Source organism: Leopardus geoffroyi, chromosome C2 (assembly GCF_018350155.1).
Source record: "Leopardus geoffroyi isolate Oge1 chromosome C2, O.geoffroyi_Oge1_pat1.0, whole genome shotgun sequence".
In the NCBI taxonomy this organism is placed as follows: Eukaryota; Metazoa; Chordata; class Mammalia; order Carnivora; family Felidae; genus Leopardus; species Leopardus geoffroyi.
In genome coordinates this window covers 80,719,989-80,738,230 of record NC_059333.1, presented here as the reverse complement: position 1 = coordinate 80,738,230, position 18,242 = coordinate 80,719,989, and the positions used below count along the sequence as shown (strand labels likewise).

General features: G+C 40.9%; 1 long non-coding RNA gene across 2 annotated transcripts; it reads right to left on the bottom strand.

Moving 5' to 3' along the window:
• Nucleotides 1–275: 275 nt before the first annotated feature.
• Nucleotides 276–17,500, bottom strand: LOC123611119. 2 transcript variants are annotated; one of them, XR_006718446.1, is made up of 4 exons: nt 17,412–17,500; nt 10,227–10,282; nt 3,851–7,090; nt 276–3,365 (listed from the first exon to the last, which is right to left on the bottom strand). It is a non-coding gene; the product is annotated as an uncharacterized LOC123611119 (long non-coding RNA). The 2 variants fall into 2 exon arrangements; XR_006718445.1 differs by lacking the exon at nt 3,851–7,090 and having other exon boundaries at nt 9,686–10,282.
• Between the last annotated feature and the right edge of the window lie 742 nt (nt 17,501–18,242).

The window sequence follows — 18,242 nt, the reverse complement described above, 5'->3', positions numbered from 1 at the left end:
AAATACGTGTTCCCCTTACCGTAACTGTCACATACTTGCTCCTTCCCTTCCTTCAGTTCTCAGCTTAAATGGATTTCTGAATGCATGATGTAATGAGGGTGTCCCCACCTGCCCAGTAACTCAGCCTCCTAGCAGCCCATTCTGTCATAGTCCGTATCTCATTCTGTCCCATTCTATACGTCCGTATGAGGTGATTAGCATCTATCCCAACATGATGGACTGGTTCCATGAAGGTCTGTTTGGCTCACTGGTATATTCTCAGCATTAGTCAGGGGTTTGGCATATAACTCAAATTCTAGCGTTTATTGAATACACGAAAACACACTTTTTAAGCATCAGAGAGACACGTGAGCATGGGATGGGGCAAGGCAACATGTGGAAGTAAAGGCAGACATGAGAGGGCATCTCTGGCATTGCAACCAGGGCTCGTGGCCACGCAGGTCCTACAAGCAGCTCAGGAGCAGTTCATGAGCCTGGAGCAGTCTGGGTCATCGGTGATGGTATCTCAGCAGCAAAAGTGAGCGTCCACTGGTTCCTGCTGTTCCTGAATGCTCTTCATTTCTCAGCAACACTTTTTGTTTCTCTTGTTAAATGTCCATCAAGAGGAAGTCTTTTCATTTTTAAAAATCGTTCTTATGAAAAGTTAATAACAGTTCATTACAGAAAAATTAAATAGGACACTAAAAGATTCTATTAGCCCATTTATCTAGGAAAATAACAGTAACGGCTTGATAATATATATGTGCATACAGAAGTGATCTTTCTGTAAACTGAGGGAGTTGTAGATTTTATTTTGTGGCCACAATTAAGTAATACATAACTTTTGTGTAACTCCGTAAGCTGTTGCAATAACCCTTTATATTTTTAGGTCTGAACCTGTTTCAGTGTTTCACTATTACAAATAATACAAAGCTGGAATGACTGGCTGAAAATAAATAGGGATCTAAAAAGAGAGTAATTCATCTCCACAAAACTTAAAATATGGATCTACACATTTAAAATTGGTAATGTGTTACAAAACCATTTCATGGTACATTTATAGTACTACTATTCTAACATATATGTGGTACTAATTTTTAAAGTCTAATTGTCAAAATTAATGAACTTATTGCCAACCAAATTGTTTTCAAATTGTATACCTGTACTCCACTGGAGGATCTTAGACCTTCCATTGATAAGAAATGTCAAGTTTTGAACTTACAGCAAAGAGGTACACACGGCTATTTTTTAAAGAATTTAGGTGTAAAAAAATGTCTAAGTCGCAGATGGTAAGAGTAAATTATGGCAGCACAGTCCTCCCGCAAACAGTGTTAGAGATATAAGAGCAGTACAGATCTGTTGTACACAAAGGGATTTGTTTTCTTTACAACCTAAGGCAGCAGGGATGGTGGCAGTGTGCAAAAATTATGCAGTTTTGAGTTCACACACAGTGCCTATGTGTCCTGTTAACCCAGTCTTTTCAGAGGTGACCCAAGCTTTTCACTTGGCTTTTCTCACATGGTTGTATTGTTACAAGATGCCTGTTCCGTGTCTAGCATCTCCCCTAAGATACAGACAGGAAGAAGGGGCAGAAATTAGAGCAAAAGTGTGTGTGCTCTGAAGTTACCTCTTTTTAAGGAGCTTTACTAGAAACTTCTCTTAACACATTTAGTTACCCCTCATTGACAAGACTGTGTCACACTGTGTCATCCTTACTGGTAGTGGAGGACAGACAATGTATTTTTTTTTTTTTTCTGTTCATAAGAAGAATGACTAGAGTGGTAGGTAACTAGCAGTCTCTATGCATAATTTTGGAAAAGATGGCTTAGGAAGACTTCTGGGAATTTCAGCACCCCAAATAACCAAAAGAAAATGGGTGGGGGGATATAAAAAAGAGAAAAAAAGAGGTTCTCAGTGGAAAGACCGGTTGGTCTGGCTATTAAAAGACAGGCCAAAAGAGGCCCAAATTGATGGGCAACCTTTACTGTCATGGTAAGGAAATACCAAGAGAAATAATAAGATTGTTAACCATACTGTCTGCCCTTCAACCCTATGTTCAAACTTCAGACAGTTCCAAGACAACTGCCCCTAGAGGGAAGCCAGTGACCCCAAATTAGGCCACTTCCTCCACTGGGAACATTTGGGAACAGAGGCTTTATGTGCAAGTAACAGACGCGCGGCTATGGAAGGTGGGGTCTAGTGTGGGGTGTGGTTGAGACACAAATGTTTCAGGAACAGCAAGTCACAAGTACCCTTGCAGGAGTCTACAGGCTAACAGAGAGAACAGGCCTGAAAACACTGAATAGGTAATACAAATAGGGAAGATACAATACTATCTCTGCCCCATCCTCTCCTTTTCTCCCCACACAGAAAAGAACCTTTAGCTGCCTATCACAGTTCATCCTAGTTTGACTAAATGATGAGTTTAGCTACCTATAGAAAGCATCTAGCTGACCCCATTCTGCTCTTTGTATAGGACTTCACCATTCCTTCTATAACAAAGTCTACGAGTGGTTATTTGGCTCCAACCACTACAGAAACAAGCTTGGAAAGTTGCAGGGGAAAAACTGGCCTGGGCTGCTGCCAAACCAATGAGTCTGCCATCTCCTCCCTTGAGAACACTGGTTGTCCTGGCCATGTTCTTAAAGTCATCCTCACTGAAGAGTCTTCTTAAAGAAAACTTTATTTTAGTAAGACAAAGAAGTTCAGTATGACAAAGATGTGTATGGTACTATTCCAGGTATTAGTTCCCAGTGAGGAAGGTGAGTAGAGTGCTCTCTTCGGGGGACTCTTTGGCTTGGAGCTCTGACCAGTCATTGCCCCAAAGTTCAATGCCTATGACATATTGCTGTAGCTGGAGCTAACTCTGCATGGAAACTTTCTGAAAGAAACACAAAGAGGATTCTGCTACCTGCACTGAAGACAGTGAAGATTAATTATGGAAGGGCTAGCTATAATACCAATTTAAATAAGGTTACAGCCAGCAAGCAAATAGTCCTCATTCTAGTGTGTGTGTGTGTGTGTGTGTGTGTGTGTGTGTGTGTGTGTGTACATTTAAAAAAAAAAACACTGATTATATGAGTTTTACTTTGAATGATCACAGTCATTGCCCTAGACATCTCAGGTGATTCAGAGCACCTGTAGTAATTGAATTTCCTCAAGAAGATACTAAATCACTTGTTTGGCTATATACCAAGTTATCTAATTAGCCTAGAGGCTGCAGATACAGAATAATACATAGCCCAACTGCTAGAGGTACATACTTTATTCTATAACAATTGAGGGATGGTAAATCATGGTACTGAATAAAAAACCAGGCAAAGTCCAGAAGCTGGATAGCCTACACAAAGGCTACGTTTAAAAGGGATGATAAATGGAAGGCTCTCCTGCAGTTAAGAGAGAAAATATATGTGGGGATAGGGCATATTAGACTTACCAAATCTCTATCAGCTGGAGCAGGGCTGATTGTACCTAGTCATTTAACTGGACCCATGAGAGGGAAGATCCATTCCCCAACCCCTGACATTCCCGGCTCCTGCCATCCTAAGGCATAGTCCCAACCCTATATAAATATGCTTTCTCTGAGTCTGAGATAAAGGGACTAGGCACCAGCATTTGTAACATCAAGGATGCTCATAAAAGTCCTATATTATAACATCCATATTAAGTACCAAAAATTGGGACTCTGGGTTTTGTCAATAACTGTAGGTCTACTCCTAATTCTCCCACTTACTGGATATGAGGACCCCATGTATACCCATGACTGCCTGAGGAATACAGGGGGAGATGCTACTTGGAACTAAGTAGACCAGCACTGGGAGCCACTAAATGGTTCCCCCAAATCCCTGCTGGGCTCAGGAACAGAACTTACTATATAATTTCCAACGTTCAGATTGATAGGGCTACTTCAGAGATCAGTGATAGAGCTATAGATGACCAGCTATGCAACAGTAATGCTGAAGAAATGGTAACCATAAGATATATGGTTGTCTATATCCACATGTCCTTAAGATTATATTTTAGCTGGGGAGGGAGAAGGGGCATGTATTATTAAACAGGGAAAATGCCTACATCCCAGACCACTGCCCAAACACTTGGGATTCAATAACATACGTCCATAAGTAAATGGTTAAACTGAGCGGACTTCCATGTGGTCCTAGTTCTCCATACCATTTAGTAAAGTAGGAATTTATAATAAGGAAGTTTATTATTTGTGAAAGCAATATTTCTATTTTAAGGGACGAGTTATGTGAAAATAATGAATGATGGCATCATGTTGGTCTGGAGATCAATGTGCTGGTCCACACAAAAGTCATGTGGATTGTGGCGGGTCATGACTTTTTAAAAATATTGTAACTTAAGAAATCCCCTGGTTTGAAAGCCCCGTGTTATATACAAAGCACCCTTTCCCCAACCATTATTTGTACCTCTGAACTATAAAGTTCCTGCATCCTATGGTATAGTTTGAAAGTCTGTACTCAAAACATGAACTTTAGGTTCAGCAACAAGGTAGCTAGAACATCATCTTCTATGAACTGATAAAGAAAAACACAGACTCAGGAGACTCAGTGTCCCTCTGACCTGGTGGGAGGCCCATCCTGCACTCGTGCCATAAGCCCATAGATTTTGGGCACATCTTCGGGAAGGAAAAGAAAGGCACTGGGGAGCAGCATGTGCTCTACAGCCTTAAGGCATTCTCTGCTCTAACTAGTTGGGTTATAGCCTTTATCTGAGAGGAGCTAATGCTTGCTACCATGAAGATTAAAATCTGGCATTTATCCTGACCCACAACTTACAGGGGTCATGGGCTCCACTGCAAGCAAGCCTTACCACCTTCAGGGGATCCTGACGCTCATCAAATGACCGTCAAGTATCTTTAAAGGACTCTACAAATAGCTCTCAGAGTTTGTTGATTCCTACCTCAAGCCTAGCCTACACAGATTGCTACACATCCTAATTGTCAACCCCAGTGAGAGTGTTCAAAATAAAGTATCTCACCAAATTCCCAACAATCTCTTGACATCTGGAAAGCCTGCCAGTTTCCTTCCCAAATTCACGTGTGTAGCATTAGTGTATTGCCATCTCCAAACCCCTTCAAAATATATCTAAAGATAACTATAAAAGATTTAGCTCTACCCAGAAAGAATGTATTCTGATTCATCAGCAATGGGTTGAGATGGGGTACTTTCTCCCTGAGAATCTTGCCTATCTTAAGGGATCAACATGACATTGGAGTCAATCAGGGAGGAAAAAGATGATATAACCTACTTTTTGTGGGGGAGAGAGAGGTGGTTAAAATTCATCAAGTGCTTAGAACTTGCCGGTAAAAATTTGGGGCATTCCACATGCTATCCCATGTCCTAGGGATAAATGTGTAAGCCATCTATGTTTCCTAAATTTGGTGTGTCCAGACTGTTTAAAGCTAAGGGTAAAATTAAACCTCATAGAAAGTGCCATAAACTGCAAAATGGAGCCTGCACTAGGCATATCTCTGCATTTTGGAAGGCTCTGCATTTGTGGGAAGCATTCCTCGGAACCCACCAGAAATATCAGAGCCTTTAGGAGTGGTTAAAAGTTGTAAATATGCAAGCTTTTCATATTGAAAGTTTTGTACCCAAACCATCTTGTGTGTCCCATGTCTGGGTGAAGTTGTCAGCTAAAGATAAAAGTTTTTTTTTAAGGATATAAATATCCATAGATTCTTAATGTTTTGAAAAACCACAGTATTTTGAAAAAATACTGTGTATTAATAATGTATTTTCCAGATTTCCCTTTTGGTAAAGGTTTGGTTCAGGTTGTTCACATCAGTCCTACAGCTGAATACAACTAAAAAGACTGGATAAAATATATTTAAATAATCTTTTCAAAGGCATCAAAGAGATTATAAAATAGCAAGGAATCATCAGGCCGAAAGTAAAGAGAAGTCAAGGATCTAGAGAAGGGAACAAGCCTGAAGCCACTTTTGTCCTGATAGCACTAGCTAATCCCAGAAAACTAGAACCTCCCGTTTTATGGCCTTTCAGGGTATAGAAGAGAACTAACTCTAGATCCATACAAGTTGGGGGACCTGACAGGAGGCCTTCCCCTACAACAACCTGGGTTCCAGGATCTCAGAATGAAGGGAGCAAGAATTGGAATAATCTAAAGAGAATTAAAACATGGTAAAAATCCCTTGCATTGTCCAGGATATATCAAACTCTGAACAGGCGATCCCAGACTGATGGCGCCCCCAGGTGCCTGGCAGAAGCAAATGCAAATGCTCTTTGGGGTAAAGTACCTTCTTTATAGGCCTCACAGTTAGTTATTCCTGCAAAATAACATGTCAAGTGCAATGACTAGCACAGAGTCAAAGATACCCAGCACATAAGAAAATTAGAATCAGGGAATAAAACCACCATAAAGAGATCATCAAAAACCGTCGGTGTAGGCCCCAGCATCTCTGTTTTAATGGGCCATCCAAGCTGATACATGCTAAAGCTTGAGAATTACTGCTTTATACTTTAATTCACATAAATATGCATCCTACACACAAAAATGTGTACATGTGTTAGGTCTAGGGGAGGGCCCAAGAATTTGCATTTCTAACAAGTTCCCAGATGATGCTCATGCCAGACCATGCTTTGAGGAGCATGGGTATAAAAAAAGGAATTACTCTGCAGGTCACAATAGTGGTTACCTGTGGGGATAAGGGCCGTAACTAGGAACCAACATGTGGAAGGCTGGCAGTCTTTTCTTTCTTGACATCAGTGGTGGTTACACAGTGCCATCATTAAATTATATGCTTATATTTTAATGCATAATGAGATCAGTGGTTGTCCCTTTTCCATTCGGTCATATAAGTCAAATACTACTGCACTGGTCCTGCCCACCATCATCCACCACCCTCATTTATAACCAACTACCAAAGTAGAAAGTGTAAAAGGTTGCAAAGTTCCAAGACATAATTTCCTTTGCGTTAGTTCCTAATGTAATTAGCTCGCAAAATAGCTTTAAAACTCAATACAAGAAAAGTTTAGTCTAAGTTTCTAAAAAACCTGTTAAAAAGTTGCTTAAAACCCAGAGATAGGATACTGTTTATAGTCTTAACTCTTTGTCCCCAGCGTAAAAATACCTGCAAAAATAAGCAACAGCTATCTTAAAATTTTACCAAGAAAACATTCCCAATGTAAAAAGGTACTTTGATTTTTTCTCCCAAGTTAAAAGAAAGGAGGGGAAATCCTAACTTTTACCAGTCTGAACTTTCTACTCCAAAGAGACAAAGTTGCTTGCTTCTCTCCCAACTGCAAAATGAAAATAAAATACCTAGTACTGGCTGCAGTAACAGTAAAATCCTACACTCTTCATTAATCCTTACCTATGGGGAAAAGCAATATTCATCAACTGGCCATAAATCTGTGAACACTTTAAGAGAAAATTTAGAAAGTCTCTTTGTGGGAAGGGGAACAACAACAAAAAAAGGGCTGAAAAGCACCATATTAAATTGATCAGTGCAGATTGTACTTTTAAGTTCCCACTCATAAACCCTCAAACAGTGTTAGTGAAATCTGGGATGGGGACACAAGTTTCTTATATTTATACAAAACACTTTTTCTGGAGGCCACATTCTTCTGTAAACATCAACAAAGAGTTAATATTTGCCATGTCTGCTTCTAAACCAACATATCCTATGACACAAACGCTGGCTATTACTCTGTGAGGGAACCATTGTAACAGTTACCACTGGTTCTGACTCTGGCAGCTAGTCAGTAGCTGCCTATGCCTTGTGATGTCCCAGACAGATATCTGAACAACCAAATGGTTTCCACAGCCAGGTCTGGGCGTAATAATTTATCTTTGGCAAAAACATATGCGGTTGGGTTTTGTTATGCCCATAAGCACCATGAGTGTGGTCACAAACACCTTCAACACCCAGACATACCTTCCCATATATGTGGTAGGAACTGACTAGAGTGCTTTGCTTAGCTCCCACTATACCTTTGACCATTGCAGACCTGAATTCTTATGCCCCTCACAGCTTCTTCTTTCTCTACAACATCACAATATGACTGTGTAAGATGCCTAATCATTATTGTATCAACTATAGGCAATGTAGCAAGACAGTGTTGGTCGCTTAGCAAGGATCATTCCTGGATCCTGAAGGTTAGATCCAGACGACCTGGCTTGTGAAAGGCAGTTTTTGTCTGGAATTTCAGACTAATGTAGTTGGGGATATAAGAGCCTTATAAAGCTCCTCCATCCCGGGCAGGCAGAACCTGAGTATCACCAGCCTAAACACCTGTCTTAGGAGGAGTTGGAGAGACCTGAGAAGCCACATTCATCAAACACTCCAATCCAATGCCCTCTGTGTCCATTAGGTACAAGGTTATTCTTCACCAAGCTTCAAGCCAAGTCTTTTGTGAGATCATTTCAATTTAGAAAGTAATACTTACTTAAAAAAAAAAAAAAAAAAAAAGGCATAGCTGTAGTTTCGGAGTAGAGCTGATCCTAGCAGAGGAATGCTCCCTTTCCTGCTCATTGTTGACAATGCCTTAAATACTGAACTGGCCCTTCAAAAGTACATCCTCATTCAATTCTTTTGAGTAGAAAACTCCAGATTATCATAATGTAGCTGAGCTGGTTATATTAAATTCTTTCACTTATCTTAAGTATTATAGTAATGCAAATATAGCATCCATTTATTATGGGCTACAAGCTGTACTAGATTACCAACACACCGGACATTTTAGACCATGGTCAAAATTAACGTTAAGAAACATCTACAGAGCTTCTGCATTATTATACCTTTCAGCACAATCTGAGTACTCTCTCTCCTTGCTCACAGTTTGTTGTAGCCTTTGTGAGAATATCAGATTCATATGCAGATGAGCGCCACTTATGAGCTGTATGAAGTCATGCAGCTCATCCAGTAGGTGCAGAGAGGACTTCAGTGATTACTCTCAGGTTAGGTTAAAGATTTCACCCCATCTACAGTTATATACAATACTCTCTTATAACCACTTGACTTGAAAAACCAATCACAAGCCCACAAAGCGTCCCACTCTTTCAAGAAAGCCAGAATCCCTGCCAACAACACACTCAACCCAAGTTGTGGGTACACCTATTGATTGTCCTGCTCCCCTATGAGTCCTCTGGATTACAAGGATTGGTCTAGAGGATTGTGGAATCTTCCAGTCATTTGTAAATCTCACTGTGCTTCATGTGAGTTAATAATGCCCATGTTGTCACCTTTAAACCAAAGTTCTTTTACATACCATTCGTTGGTTTTATTCTCAATTGGTTAATAATAAATGGAACTGATAAAACTTTTCAGCCTCTGTTTCTTCTATGTGGCAAGTAGTATCTAAGTAATTTTCCATTTTGAAACTGAAAGTATTCAAGTATTTCATGTAGAGAAGTGGAGGTCTTCCTGCAAGTTGGTTTTGCAGCATTTCTGCCATTACTGGGTTATCTGTATTACATGAAGTTTACATGAAATATCTGACCATACTCATCAGTGTAATTCACACTTTCTGTTTACTTGCAGTGAGTACAAAACATAACTTGATCATTTTTTGAATCTTCTTCCTTAGCATGTCTTTGTCTAGCTTTCTGTACATCTCTATTTGGTATACAACCTAAAATCAGTGTTATTTGAAAGTCTTTTTCTTTTCCCCACAGATACACAGCTCCCACTACTATATACCCTCCTGAAAGTTGAAATCTTTACCTCTTCTTTGTCTTTGATCATTTTCAGTGGTTAAAAGAACTCTGGAAACAGACTACATGGGCTTAAGTCATCATTTGTTCATTGTGATCTTGAACACATTACCAAACTTGTTTGTTCCTCTTTTCCTAATCTGTAATATGTGGATAATAATACCTAAAGTCATAGGATTGTTATGAAGTTTCTACATGTGATGATGCAATATGTTTATAGATGTAAACCTCTATGACAACGCTTGACACATGATAAACACTGTACACCTCAGCTATTATCATATCTACAGCCATATAAACCCCACAGCTGTTGAGGTTACACATGCTCCTAGTCTTATGATTTCTGTGCTGTGTTTATTATGTCTTATGATTTCTGTGCTGTTTTTATTATACTAATCAAACTATTGACATATTAAGATATCCTATATACAGCCTACAAGTTTATCTAGCAGCCATAAGTATTTCTCTTGGATACTCAAAGGAGTAACTGAGCAAATGACAGAGCCTTCACCATCACACAAAATATAGAGCATGGCTTTGAGGTTCCCTACCATACTCATTAGTGCTGGCTGTAGGGGTCACACGCACTCCTGGGCTCCCATGATATCTGAAATAAAAACCACAAGATGAGATGTACCACCAATGGCAACGTAAATCAGGTATGTTCCCAGACAGTTGATAGCAAGATTATACACACATGTATACATATACATATACATTTACCCAGAGGTGGTCAACATTCTTGATAAAAGCCTATTCAGCCTTCTTCCTGCTCCTCCACAAAAGGGCATAAAGATTTTTTTTTTATAGTGTCACTAAAAAATCTATGGGAGATACTCACCTGCTGGAAGTAAAGTTCAAATCTGGTGCTAGCTGAATGTTGAGTAGAGTTATAAAGAAAAATAGTATGTGTGAATCTACCTACCTCTTCAGCTAGAGTTTATTTAGGTTATCAGATAAATTTGTTGTCAACAGACAAAATAATGACAGAGACTAAGCTAATTTTGTTTATTCTCTATTTTAGGGAAGATTTCACAAAAACCCTTCTGCCTTAGTAAGAAACAGATGTTTACCCATATGGCTTTTTACTATCTCAAGAACCATTTTTGTTCAGATTCAACATGCATAAGCATTTCACTAATTCGTCTTCTACCTAGGATGTAGAAATCTAGAAAGAAGGGGGCGCTTGGGTGGCTTAGTCAGTTAAGCATTCAACTCTTGAATGCGGCTCAGGTCATGATCTTAGGGTCATGGGATTGATGGGATCCACGCTGAGTGTGGAGCCTGCTTAAGATTCTCTGGCTCTCTCTCTCTCTGCCCTTCCCACAGCTCTCATGCATAGGCACGCACATTCTCTCTAAAATAAATCCAGAAAGAACATCATTCTTACCTAAACACCTAGAAAAACTATAGAAAAGCTTTTCTTGAACCTGTTGGGAAGCTGAAGTTAAGGTGACCAACTGGACTTTTCCTGGTTTTAGTACTGTTAAGTCCTATTCTTGGAAAACTCTCAGTACCACACAAATTGGGATGATTTGACACCCTAGCAAGTGTTGCAGACCGAGCAAGTAGCCTGAGAGCCAAGAAAAGACTGGCTCCACCAAAGAGAGATAGGATGTGAACACTGAAGAAGAGATAGCAACTACTATACAGGGTGGTAAGAATTCAGCTAAAATTGTTAACACATTGCTAAAGGCCAAGTGAGGACAAGCAATAATGTTTAGAAACCTCTCAGACAAAAAGGAGCTTGTTTCCATTTCCACTTACAGCCTCTTCTCACTGGATGCTGATGAGAAAAACTGGGGACAAGGCAGGAGACCATATACAGCCTCCCTTGGAGGTGAAGGTCTTGCTGGAGCAGAGTAAGCTCCCACTATGGTAAAGACAAAAGTCCTGCCATACCCTTCCTATGAATGATAGCTTCAAGCCGCTGGGAAAGGGGAAGCAAACTGTTGTCTCCAGGGCTCAGGTAGAGGACCCTTGATATTGGGTAAGGCCAAGAGTAAGAGAAGACAAACAAAGAGCTTCTATACCTGGATAAGGAGGGATAGGAAATGGTCTTGGGCTCAAGATCTCATGCCAATACAATTACAGGAATCAGGAGACTCTTATCTTAAGACTCATCAAAGATGTAGGGGTGCCTGGGTGGCTCGGTTGTGCGTCCGACTTGGGCTCAGGTCATGATCTCTCAGTTTGTGGGTTCAAACCCTGCGTCGGGCTCTGTGCTGACAACTCAGAGCCTGGAGCCTGCTTCAGATTCTGTGTCTCCCTCTCTCTCTGCCTCTCCCCTGCTTGTGCTCTGTCTCTCTCTGTCTCTCAAAAATGAATAAATGTACGGAAAAAAAAAAAGACTCATCAAAGATGCAAAGTAGAATTCTGTCTGCCATGGGGAGACTGAGGAGTTGAGGAAGCCCCACCTGCAAGGCCTAAACATATAAGACTTGCCTAAGAGAGGCTGGACCAGGATGATTGGTCCTCTGGCTCCCACTACCAAGCTATCAAGCAGCAGGTTACAAGAAGGCAGAAAGGCAAAAGCATGGAGGCAGACCTTTTTTTTTTTTTTTTTTTTTTTTGCAGGTTAAAAGGAAGGCTAGAAGCTGAGAGTGGAAAAGGAATGTTGAGAAACTCCCTTTAGCCTTCCATCCCACATCTTTTTTTTTTTTTTTCAACGTTTATTTATTTTTGGGACAGAGAGAGACACAGCATGAACGGGGGAGGGGCAGAGAGAGAGGGAGACACAGAATCGGAAACAGGCTCCAGGCTCTGAGCCATCAGCCCAGAGCCCGACGCGGGGCTCGAACTCACGGACCGCTGACCTGGCTGAAGTCGGACGCTTAACCGACTGCGCCACCCAGGCGCCCCTCATCCCACATCTTAAGTATAAGGTAACACTAGAGGAAATTGAAACCAATGGTGCACTGAAGGTACAACAAGAAAACCCAAAACCAGGTCAACCACTGACTGATTCAACACCCCACATGACTGATTGAGCAGAAGAAGAAACATACTTACTTGAGTCATCACTATCTTAATTTCTACTGTTCTATACAAGATGCCTACCATTGGATAGAAAATTATGAGACACATAAGGAAAACAACCCATTGTCAAGAGAGAAGAGTCAACAGAATGAGGCTCAGAGATAACCTAAGTGTTGGAACTATGAGAGGGATTTGACATAACTTTAATATATTAATCATATATATTGAAGAGTCCAGTGGAAAAAGTAGATAACAGGAATGATCATACAGAAAATTTCAGTAGAGATAAAAACTATGTATGTCAAATGGAAGTGCTAATAGAAAACACAGTAACAGAGATGAAAAATACCTTCAAAAGCCCATCAGTACACTTGATACAACATGAACTTGGAAAGCATGAACTTGAAGCTGTGTAATAGAAATTACCCAAACTAAAATACAAAGAGAAAAAAGTGTGAAGAAAACACAAAAGAGTGTTCAAGTGTTGTAGGGTAATACCAGTCTAATAAAAGTGTATTTGGAATTCCAGGAGAGAGAGATAGCAGAAGAAACATTTGAAGAAAGAATGGCTGAATCTTCCAAAAATAATAAAATATACCAAACCACAGATACAAAAAGCTCACTGAGTCCCAAGTAGGATAAATACCAAAAAATACACACCCCGATACATTTTTTTCAAACTGCTGAAAAGTCAAGAGAAAATCTTGAAGGTAGCCAGAGAAAAAGACACATTACAGAGAAACAAAGAATTACAGCTGGCTTAGAAACTATGCAACTCAGAATATAGTGGAGTTAATACCTGTAAAACATTAATGAAAAATACTGTTAGTCCAGAATACTGTGCCCAGGGAAAATATCTTTCAGATATGATGGAAAAATAGACTTTAAAAGACAGACAGAACAACAAAACAAACAAACAAAAAAACAACAAGAAAATTTATTATCAATAGACCTGCACTAAAATAAAGGTCAAAACAACCTTCTCCAGGGGCACCTGGATGGCTCAGTCTGTTAAGCCTCTAACTCTTGATTTTGGCTCAGGTCATGATCTCATAGTTCATGGGTTTAAGCCTCTCATCACAGTGGAGAGCCTGCTTGGGATTCTCTCTCCTCTCTCTCTCTGTCCCTTCCCCACACCCCTCCCCTGCTTCTAAGCTCTCTCAAAATAAACTTAAAAAAAAAAAAGAAAACAAAAAAAAAAACCTCCAACAGAAAGAATATGATACCAAACAGAACTTGCATCTACACAGATGAAGATCTCCAGAAATAGTTAAAATTAAAGTAAAATATAAAAAATACATTTTATCATATTTTTAATTGTTCCAAAAGATAATTGGCAGCCTAAAGCAGTGGTTCTCAACCTCAGGCAATTTTGCCTCTCAGGAGACATTTGGCAATGCTGAGACATTTTTTTTTTATATAAATTTTTTTTAATGTTTATTTATTTTTGAGACAGAGAGAGACAGAGCATGAACGGGGGAGGGCCAGAGAGAGAGGGAGACACAGAATCCGAAGCAGGCTCCAGCCTCGGAGCTGTCGGCACAGAGCCCGACGTGGGGCTCAAACTCAAAGACCGCGAGATCATGACCTGAGCCGAAGTCGGACGCTTAACCGACTGAGCCACCCAGGCGCCCAAGACATTTTTGATTGTTACAATGGGGGTGGGGGTAGGGACGGGGGTGTAGTGCTACTACTGGCATCTAGGGGGTATAGAGGCCAGGAATGTTGCTAGACATCCTACATCCTTAAAAGGTGTCCTCAAAATGTCAACAGTACCAGACTGAGAGATTGTTGTAGCCTGACTGATAAAAAGACATAAAGTACCAGTGTGTGAAATGAAAAAGGGGCCATCACTACAGGTCTTGAACATTAAAAGAATACTACAATATCACAAACAACCATATGCCCCCAAAACTTGGCTGAAATAGACAAATTCTTTATAAGACACAAGTGACTAAGACTCACTTAAGTACATCGTCTGAATAGTCCTATGTCTATGAAAGATATTGAATTTGTAGTTAAAACACTTCCACCAGGGAAGCCTACAGGCCAAGATGCCCTCCCTGCCAAAAGTGAAGATCAGGACAAGACCAAGCTAGCTCTCGGTGTACATCTATTGGACATATGTCTTATTAGGTGTCAGGAGAAACCCTTGCGCTTCAACCTACTGGAAACTGCAGGAAGTCCAGAATTCCAAGTTATTCCCTCCAAGAAACCAGTCGTCCCCTCTCCCACCAACTCCCACACTAGGACCACTTTTCAGAAAACTAGAGGCTCTAGGAGCACTGGGTCAGGACTAGTATCCAACACACACTGAGTTAGAACTAACCTCTTCACTTACCACATTGCTTTTAAGAGACATTCAAAACACTGGATTAAGATATTGGCGTCCACCCATTGTACTTTCCGTAACTAAAGGAGGATGCCCAAGTGAGAGCCTGCATATGCAGATAATTTTCTGCTCCTTTTTATACTTCAGATCAATACATCAGGCAATTTCATCACTAAAGCTAATTACTTTTTTTTTTTTCAACGTTTATTTATTTTTGGGACAGAGAGAGACAGAGCATGAATGGGGGAGGGGCAGAGAGAGAGGGAGACACAGAATTGGAAACAGGCTCCAGGCTCTGAGCCATCAGCCCAGAGCCTGACGCGGGGCTCGAACTCACAGACCGCGAGATCGTGACCTGGCTGAAGATCGTGACCTGGCTGAAGTCGGACGCTTAACCGACTGCGCCACCCAGGCGCCCCTAAAGCTAATTACTTTTTAAGGTAGCATGGCTGACAAAAAGGAATCAGGTGCTGCTGTAATCCCGTAATTTGTAGCAATATAATAATTTAGAGCAAAGATTGGTGACGTGAGCTTCCCTTGCTTATTTCTTCCTTCCCTTCTTCGCATACTCTATCATTTATTTTGCAAAACTAGGCAAACAGCCAAATCAGTAGAAACAGCTGCCAGCATCTGAATTGGTTCCAGGGGCAAGAGCTGACACAAGTTTGAGACTCTCCTGTACAAGTGATGGTAATTCTGCAGTTCTAGACCACACAGGGGTACTTTCTGGAAGGGGAAGGGCAATGTGAGTTTTTTGGGGAGAGGCAGTTTTTCTGAACATTTTAAGTTCATAAGTTTCATAAAGTTTGCAGTACTCTGAAATCTTTAGAACAGTGCTCTCCAAAAGAAATATGTGAACATGTAGTTCAAAATTTTCTAGTAGTTATATTAAAGAGTAAAAATAGGTGAATTTTAATATATTTTATTTAACCCAATATATCCAAAATATTATTTCAATATGCCGTCATAATACAAATAGAAAATTTTGTATTAAAAAGTGAGACATTAAAATCTGGTGTGCATTTTACACTTATAGCACATCTTATTTTATTTTTATTTATTTTTTTAAGTTTATTTATTTTGAGAGGGAGAGTGTGAGCAGGGGAGGGGAAGGGAGAGGGGGAGAGGGAAGGAGAGGGAGGGAGAGAGAGGGAGAGAGAGGGGGAGGGGGAGAGGGAGAGGGAGAGAGAGAGAGAGAGAGAGAGAGAGAGAGAGAGAGAGAGAGAGAATCCCAAGCAAGCTCCATGCTGTCAGTGCAGAGCCCTATGTGGGGCACGAACCCACAAACTGTGAGATCATGACCTGAGCCAAAATCAAGAGTCGGATGCTTAACAAACTGAGCCACCCTGGTGCCCCTATTTTCTTTTCTTTTTAAGATGCCTACTAACATCTATTTTTAAAGTTTTTATTTAAATTCCAGTTAGTTAATATACAGTGTAGTATTAGTTTCAGGTGTACAATCTCGTGATTCCACACTCCATACATCACCTAGTACTCATCATAAGTGCACTCCTTACTCTCCTTCATCTATGTCACCCATCTGCCCACCCACATCCCCTCTGGTGACCATCACCGTGTTCTCTAAGTCTAGAGTTAAGAGTCTGTTTCTTGTTTTGCCTCTCTTTTTTCCCCCTTTGCTCATTTGTTTTGTTTTTTAAATTTCACATGTAAGTGAAATCATGATTTTGTCTTTCTCTGACTTTGGTTTAACATAATACTGTCTAGCTCCATCCATGTTGCTGCAAATGGCAAAATTTCATTCTTTTTTACGGTTAATGTTCCATTATATATATATGCCATATCTTCTTTATCCATTCATCAGTCGATGGACACCTGGGCTGTTTCCATAATTTAGCTACTGTAGATAATGCTGCTGTAAACATCGGGATGCAGGTATCCCTTTGAATTAATATTTTTGTATTCTTTGGGTAAATACCTACTAGTGCAATTGCTGGATCATAGGGAAATTCTATTTTTAACTGTGTAAGGAACCTCCATACTGTTTTCCAGAGTGGCTACACCAGTTTGCTTCCCCAGCAGCAGTGAGAGAAGCTTCCCCCTCCCCACATCCTCGCCAACACCTGTTGTTTCTTGTGTGTTGTTGATTTTAGCCATTCTGACAGGTGTGAGGTGATGCCTCATTGTAGTTTTGATGTGCATTTCCCTGATGATGAATAAAGCGCATCTTGCTGTAGACGCCTCATTTTGAGTGCACGATAACCACTTGCAGGTTGTGGCTACAGTATTGGACAGCACAGCTGTCCAGCCTCTCAGCTTCCTTCTGGAAGCCTCTTAGTTCTTCCACATGGTGTCAAACAAGGCACCTCCTCTCTCTGCCCTCCCTGCCCCCTACACCTGCACCAGCACTTCTGGGGCATCTGTGAAAGTAGTCCCAGAACACCCATTAATAGAGCTGATTTCTCACCTGCCTCTATCGTTAGGCAAGGAGCCAAACATTGTTGCCTTCAAAAGTGTGGCACTTACACATTCTGCGTATTCTCCGAAGGCCCTGAAATATAATGAGGGGTGGGGGTGAGCACTGGATCAGAAAGATCTCATGATTCCAACAACTGTGAGTTCAGGCAATAGAATCATCCCCCCCTCTGTCTCTTGATGCTCTTAGTAGCTACTGAGAGGTCTAGAGAAGACTCCCTTGTAACTATTTTTATATAATTGAATTTTATCAAAGAAGGCCTTCAGGAAAAGATGAGAGTTGGGACCAGTAACAGGTTCATAATTTGCTGGGTCCAGTGGAAAAGGGAAAATATGGAGACCTTTGTTCAAAAATTAAGAATTTTTCATTGTTGAGGGCGGAGCATTAAAACAAGCAGGAGGCCCTCTTTCTGAGCGTGGAGCCCTGCGCCACTGCACAGGTTGGACCTCCGTGAAGCGGGGGCTAGGTGGGGCGTAGGTCTCTGGAAGAAGCAAGGAAGTGGTGAGATTACCTGGACGATCCTTGAGGAATGGAACCTTAAAGGACACTCCAAAATCAAGTCTACTAGAATTCACTGAGGAAGAGGTTTTGAAGCCAGTGAGAACCATTTGGGAGGAAAGCAGTGAGGGGAAGAAGCAGGTGGGTAAGGCACTTGCCTTTGCTGATGAGACCACGGATTATCCCGGGTATTCATAGGGTCAAGCTTCTGTGGCCCCAAGTTGGGTAACGACAGACTGACACCCGCAACGGTGACTTGCAGGCCTGGGCAGGAGTGACTCCGAGGCTACTTCATAGTCAACTTTCCTCCTCTCCAAGCCACAC